General features: G+C 60.6%; 2 non-coding genes and 1 pseudogene across 2 annotated transcripts; all 3 read right to left on the minus strand.

The window, feature by feature from the left end:
* Window positions 1–3,817, minus strand: part of LOC135947562 (large subunit ribosomal RNA) — a 5,919-nt pseudogene extending 2,102 nt beyond the window's left edge.
* Window positions 3,818–4,291: 474 nt separating this feature from the next.
* On the minus strand, window positions 4,292–4,446 carry LOC135947566 (5.8S ribosomal RNA). Its single transcript, XR_010575654.1, has one exon. It is a non-coding gene; the product is annotated as a 5.8S ribosomal RNA (ribosomal RNA).
* Window positions 4,447–4,925: 479 nt separating this feature from the next.
* Window positions 4,926–6,789, minus strand: LOC135947597 (small subunit ribosomal RNA). Its single transcript, XR_010575683.1, has one exon. It is a non-coding gene; the product is annotated as a small subunit ribosomal RNA (ribosomal RNA).
* Between the last annotated feature and the right edge of the window lie 445 nt (window positions 6,790–7,234).

Genomic DNA, 7,234 nt, shown 5'->3' on the forward strand with positions numbered 1-7,234 from the left:
GCCTTCAACTACCAGCACTTCCAGTCTCGCACGACCTCTCGGTCCATCCGTGGATGAGCCTGAGAGGCGCGAGAGCTTCGTTCCCAAGTACGAATCAGCCAGTCTGAACCTCCCCTCCCCACGATCAACAGGGACATCGTTCAACGCCGATCAAGCCACAGAAGAATGCAACTAGTCCCGACACCCGAACAGATTGCATCGTTAAGGGCGTGAGCGGCAGTCCAAGTGTCACGAGAGAAGGGCAGAAACTACCAACCAACCGACCAAGTTCAGAAGCTTCGACATCGGATACCGACTTAAGGAACCGCCACCTACTTAGATATATCTAGCAAGTCGCGAAGTTCCCAGGCACACCATGAGTTCCTGGTATACCAGGCCTCTGGCAAGTAGTGTTTCGTTCTTCGTAAGAACAGGACGCTGAAATTCAACACCTAGGCATGGAGACACCTCTGTCCAAGAGACGATTAAGGTATCCGAGGTTACCTTTTTCCCACAACCAAGACGGATCTGGTTCTGGTTAGAATTTATTCCCTATCATGGGAATGGGAGTCACCCATGCAATTGCCACCTCGACCCGTTTTACCGGATCGAGGAGTACCGCCCCAGCTTGTCTCTTGTTACCCGACTCATGCTCTCGATACCTCTCGGTCCTATTCCGTCATTTGCCTTGCGACAGGCAAAAGACTTCCCGGGACCCGTTAATATCGAAATACCCGCCGGAAGCCATCAGCAATTGCTAATGTCCGCGAATATCGGAGCAACTACCACGAGACCACATAGTGGAAACACAGCGCTGCAGGCCGCCTGGGAGAAGCACATTAGTTCCCCCCGCAGTCACCTCCGTCAAGATCTAACTGCGGGGGTTTAACGCCCAGAACCCCGAGAAGGTATTGCTTTACTCCGATCGACCACGAGTGTCTATTACCCGAGCTCCTGGCCAGGACGGGGCCAGGAGGAGGGCCCCCCGCGGACACCCACGCAGGAAGGGGCTCGAAACGAGCCGTCGCTTGCCTTGCGAAAGCGCAGGGCGTACGAAAGCCCCTACTTCCCTCCCACCATCTCCTCCTGAGTCCACGCCGGAGGCGTCGCCCAAGAGGGTCAGTTAAGAGAGTCATAGTTACTCCCGCCGTTTACCTGCGCTTTCTTGAATTTCTTCACGTTGACATTCAAGGCACTGGGCAGAAATCACATTGCGTCAACACCCGCTTGGGCCATCGCAATGCTTTGTTTTAATTAGACAGTCGGATTCCCCCGGTCCGTGCCAGTTCTGAGCTGGTCGTTGAATGGCGGCCGAAGAGGCACGGAAGGCAGGTGACGCGCCCCGCGAAGGGCGCGGCCCCCGACCGGCTCGCAGCAAGGGAGCTCCGTGGGCGGCCAAGGCACGGGACCGAACTCGGCAGGCCGGCCCCCCGTGAAGGGAGCGCGACCCACCTCGCCCAGGCCCGGCACGTTAGCTGTCTACCCACTTCCCAACCAAGCCCGACACGCCCCGACCCTCAGAGCCAACCCTTGTCCCGAAGTTACGGATCCGATTTGCCGACTTCCCTTACCTACATTATTCTATCGACTAGAGGCTCTTGACCTTGGAGACCTGCTGCGGATATGGGTACGATCCGGTGCGGCGACTCCACGTGACCCTCACCCAGATTTTCAAGGGCCGACGGGACTCCCCGGACACCGCAGCAACTGCGGTGCTCTTCGCGCTCCATTCCATATCTCCCTGCTAGAGGATTCCATGGAACCCGAACGCTCAAACAGAAAAGAAAACTCTTCCCGGGGCTCCAGACGGCATCTCTGGGGTCATTCACGTTACCGTGTCAATACGAGGATCGTGAGTGCGGTTCCGCAACCGGGTTCCGGAATGGGAACCGGATTCCCTTTCGCCACACGGACGGGTCGCGAGTTCCGGCTCTCGCCGTGTGCTACACATCCCGCGTCCATTGACGGATTTCTCCTGAGGCTTAGGGTCGACTGACCCGTGTGCAACGGCTGTTCACACGGAACCCTTCTCCACATCAGTCCTCCAGGGCCTCGCTGGAGTATTTGCTACTACCACCAAGATCTGCACCTGCGGCGGCTCCAGGCGGGCTCGCGCCCAGACCCTTCTGCGCTCACCGCAGCGACCCTCCTACTCGTCGGGGCGTCGCAGTCCGACAATCAAGTCGGGCCAACTGCCCCGACGGCCCGGTATAGGCACGACGCTTCAGCGCCATCCATTTTCAGGGCTAGTTGCTTCGGCAGGTGAGTTGTTACACACTCCTTAGCGGATTCCGACTTCCATGGCCACCGTCCTGCTGTCTTAAGCAACCAACACCTTTCATGGTTTCCGATGAGCGTCGGTTCGGGCGCCTTAACCGGGCGTTTGGTTCATCCCACAGCGCCAGTTCTGCTTACCAAAAGTGGCCCACTTGGCACCCTGATCCATATCCGCGGCTTCACGTTCAAATAAGCCGCGGATCCCACTCATTTAAAGTTTGAGAATAGGTTGAGGTCGTTTCGACCCCAAGGCCTCTAATCATTCGCTTTACCGGATGGGACTCGGTCCCGCGGGCGCCAGCTATCCTGAGGGAAACTTCGGAGGGAACCAGCTACTAGATGGTTCGATTAGTCTTTCGCCCCTATACCCAGCTCTGACGATCGATTTGCACGTCAGAATCGCTACGGACCTCCATCAGGGTTTCCCCTGACTTCGTCCTGACCAGGCATAGTTCACCATCTTTCGGGTCCCAGCGTGCGCGCTCTTGGTGCGCCTCGCCTTCCGCGGACGAGCCGCGGTAGATCGAGACGCCCCGGGGTTGCGGGCGGCCCGCGTGGGGCCGCCATCACCCCTCGGCCCGCGCGAGGCGGGCCTTCTCGTTCAATACGCCTTCGGGTCTAGTGCGTCCCGACGACTCGCGCGCATGCTGGACTCCTTGGTCCGTGTTTCAAGACGGGCCGGGTGGGCCGCCCGCTAGCTAACGTCGCAGACGAGAGACGGTGACCCCGCCAGAGCGCATCCCGGGCCGACAGCGCGCGCCGGGCGGCGTCGGGCAAGCCCGAGCGCACACACCGGCGAGACGCTCGCCCAGGGCGTTGGCGTGCGACGCGTAGCGTCCCACGGGCCAGCTCGATCGTGCACCACCGCCGGGCGGTCGACCGGGACACCGGGGCGCCGGCGCGCGCCGCAAGCGGCTCGCACCGGACGCGCACCCGGGCCGTCGGCCGACACCCAGCGGGTCGCGACGCCCTACTAGGGGGGAAATGCGCTCGGACCGCGACGCGGACGCGGCGACGCCCGCCACGCGCCCTCCGCCACGAGGACGGCTGAACGCGCGACGAACGCACCGCGCCGGCCGCGGCGGCCGAACTGAGTCCCCCCGCTCGGCACTTAGGGCTCCACCCGTTTACCCCCGAACGGTTTCACGTACTCTTGAACTCTCTCTTCAAAGTTCTTTTCAACTTTCCCTCACGGTACTTGTTTGCTATCGGTCACGTGGTTGTATTTAGCCTTTGATGGAGTTTACCACCAGCTTAGGGCTGCACTCTCAAGCAACCCGACTCTAGGGAGAGGTCTTCCCGGGAGCGGCAACCATCCCACAGGCCTGGCACCTTCTAAGGACCGTGGCCCCATTCAAGAGGGACTTGGACCGGCCGCCGCACCCCGGGAGGAGCGACCCTCCCAAACGCGGAATCTCCCGCGGGCCGCAGGGACCCGGGGACTGCGCGCTGGGCTCTTCCCCTTTCGCTCGCCGTTACTCGGGGAATCCTTGTTAGTTTCTTTTCCTCCGCTTACTAATATGCTTAAATTCGGCGGGTAGTCCCGCCTGATCCGAGGTCGCGTTCGAGATTGCGTTCGTCCGCCCGACCGCCGGGCCGCGTCCTCGGACGGGCCGCGGCGGCGCGGACGCGCTCGCGCGCACGACGGCGGCTGACGACGCCGCGGGACCGCACCGTGAAACCGGGATCCGTTCGACACACCGGCGACATCGTTCGATAGCGCCGAGAGAGCCGCGGGAGAGCGCGGGGCTGTCAGCGCGACGACGCCCCGCGAGGGGGCGCCGACACGCGAATTAAGACAGTCCGCGCCTTCGAGGGCAGACTCGGCGGTCGCGCGGTCACGAGAGAACCCGGCCGGCAGGCCGCGGCGCCCGTCGCCGACGGCGGCGAGCGCTCGACTTCGATTACCGACTTAAGGCGCCGCCACCGGGCGAGCCTCACGGCTCCCCTGTCGCGAAGCGCCCAGGCACACCGAGACGCCGAACCACCCCGGTGAGGGGGGGACCCGACGTCCGGCAAGGTTTGACAGTTCGCACGACCCTCGGACAGGCGTGGGTTACGGACATGATCCGAAACCCGCAATGTGCGTTCGAAATGTCGATGTTCATGTGTCCTGCAGTTCACACGTCGACGCGCATTTTGCGGCGTCCTTCATCGACCCACGTGCCAAGTGATCCACCGTTCGGGGTTGTATTCCACATGATCGCGTCACTCGCTCGCGCGCGGGGTCTCGGCGCTTCTCGGTTACCGGCTGGCGCCGGCCTCCCTACTCGCGCTCCGTCCCCGTGTCGGCTCGTTCGGCGGTCGTACTGTTTGAAAATCGGGTGCGGCACGGCGTGAGCCGTTCGTTCAAAATTGCGTTCGCGCGCGCGCCGAACGCGCCGCCGTCGCCCGACGGTCGCCCGCCGGGTGAGAGGACGACGCGCGCAGCTGGCGCGTCCGACTTCGGCACAGGTTGCGCGGCGGATTCTTTTAAAACCTGGGGCCGCCGGCCGCCGCGAGGCGGCCGAGACGACCCGTTGACAGGTACCGCGACTTTAAACGGAGCGGCTCTTCCGACCCCTCCCCTGGACGACCGCGATCGGATCAGAGATCGGATCGGATCGTCGCGAGAGAGAATCGGCGCACGCGGGTTCACCTTTCGACACCCAGTGAAGGGGCCTACACGGTAATGATCCTTCCGCAGGTTCACCTACGGAAACCTTGTTACGACTTTTACTTCCTCTAAATGATCAAGTTTGGTCATCTTTCCGGCCCAGCGGAGCCCCGCGAGCGGAGCTCCGAGGACCAGTCCGAAGACCTCACTAAATCATTCAATCGGTAGTAGCGACGGGCGGTGTGTACAAAGGGCAGGGACGTAATCAACGCGAGCTTATGACTCGCGCTTACTGGGAATTCCTCGTTCATGGGGAACAATTGCAAGCCCCAATCCCAAGCACGAAGGAGGTTCAGCGGGTTACCCGGCCCTCTCGGGCAGGGAGCACACGCTGATTCCTTCAGTGTAGCGCGCGTGCGGCCCAGAACATCTAAGGGCATCACAGACCTGTTATTGCTCAATCTCGTGCGGCTAGAAGCCGCCTGTCCCTCTAAGAAGATTGCTACGCGGGGAGCGTAAAGATCCCCGCGCCTATTTAGCAGGTTAGAGTCTCGTTCGTTATCGGAATTAACCAGACAAATCGCTCCACCAACTAAGAACGGCCATGCACCACCACCCATCGAATCAAGAAAGAGCTCTCAATCTGTCAATCCTCCCGATGTCCGGGCCTGGTGAGGTTTCCCGTGTTGAGTCAAATTAAGCCGCAGGCTCCACTCCTGGTGGTGCCCTTCCGTCAATTCCTTTAAGTTTCAGCTTTGCAACCATACTTCCCCCGGAACCCAAAAGCTTTGGTTTCCCGGAAGCTGCGCGCCGAGTCATCGGAGGAACTTCGGCGCATCGCTGGCTGGCATCGTTTATGGTTAGAACTAGGGCGGTATCTGATCGCCTTCGAACCTCTAACTTTCGTTCTTGATTAGCGAAAACATTCTTGGCAAACGCTTTCGCATCCGTTCGTCTTGCGACGATCCAAGAATTTCACCTCTAACGTCGCAATACGAATGCCCCCGTCTGTCCCTATTAATCATTACCTCAAGTTCAGAAAAGCCAACAAAATAGAACCGAGGCCCTATTCCATTATTCCATGCACACAGTTTTCAGGCGACCGATGGCCTGCTTTGAGCACTCAAATTTGTTCAAAGTAAACGTGCCGGCCCACCGGGCCACCCGGTTAAGAGCAGCCCGGAGGGAACTACGGGCGCCCCGCTCGCGCGGGACGCCCACCGGCAGGACGTCCGGACCGACCAGTTGAACGCCGCGAGCGGCGAACCGGCCGTCCGATACACAGATCCAACTACGAGCTTTTTAACCGCAACAACTTTAATATACGCCAATGGAGCTGGAATTACCGCGGCTGCTGGCACCAGACTTGCCCTCCATTAGGTACTCGTTAAAAGATTTAAAGTGTTCTCATTCCGATTACGGGGCCTCGGATGAGTCCCGTATCGTTATTTTTCGTCACTACCTCCCCGTGCCGGGAGTGGGTAATTTGCGCGCCTGCTGCCTTCCTTGGATGTGGTAGCCGTTTCTCAGGCTCCCTCTCCGGAATCGAACCCTGATTCCCCGTTACCCGTTACAACCATGGTAGGCGCAGAACCTACCATCGACAGTTGATAAGGCAGACATTCGAAGGATACGTCGCCGGCGCGAGGCCGTGCGATCAGCCGTGGTTATTCCGAGTCACCAAAACTACGGACGGGCGAGCCCGACCGATTGGTTTTGATCTAATAACTGCGCCCCGACCATTTCTGGACGGGGCTCTGGGTGCATGTATTAGCTCTAGAATTACCACAGTTGTCCAAGTAGGATTGGTAGGATCCAAGGAACCATAACTGATTTAATGAGCCATTCGCGGTTTCACTTTAATTTAGCTTGCACTGAGACATGCATGGCTTAATCTTTGAGACAAGCATATGACTACTGGCAGGATCAACCAGGGAGCTGACAGCGGAGCGTCGCCGGCGCGGCGCGGCGCGCGCCCCCTCGGGGAGAGGGAGAGAGCGCGCGCGCACCGCACGGCGGGCACCGACCGAGAGACTCGCCCGGGCCCGGGCCGCGACGACGGCCTCGCAGCCGCACCGCAACCCGAGACTACGTTCGAAAGCCGTTTCGGCAGCAGAAGCCTAAGCGCACGAGGCGCCGACGACCGCCAGCCTAGACGGAACCGGGTGGAGGGCTTCCTTCATTCCCGCCGCGCCCCCCCGGTAAGGGGGAGGCCGACGAGCCGGCAGTCCACCGCATCCACCCAGCCGCGCGTTCACGCACCGCACCGATCCCCGGTTTCAGGATGTTACTCCCTGGCCGAGTTGGATGATCGTGAGGAGAATCGCTAGCGCTCGAGACCGCGGAACCGAAGCGCCGGTCAAACGACCGAGCCAGGCCCCA

The sequence above is a fragment of the Cloeon dipterum genome, chromosome X (assembly GCF_949628265.1).
Source record: "Cloeon dipterum chromosome X, ieCloDipt1.1, whole genome shotgun sequence".
NCBI lineage: Eukaryota > Metazoa > Arthropoda > Insecta > Ephemeroptera > Baetidae > Cloeon > Cloeon dipterum.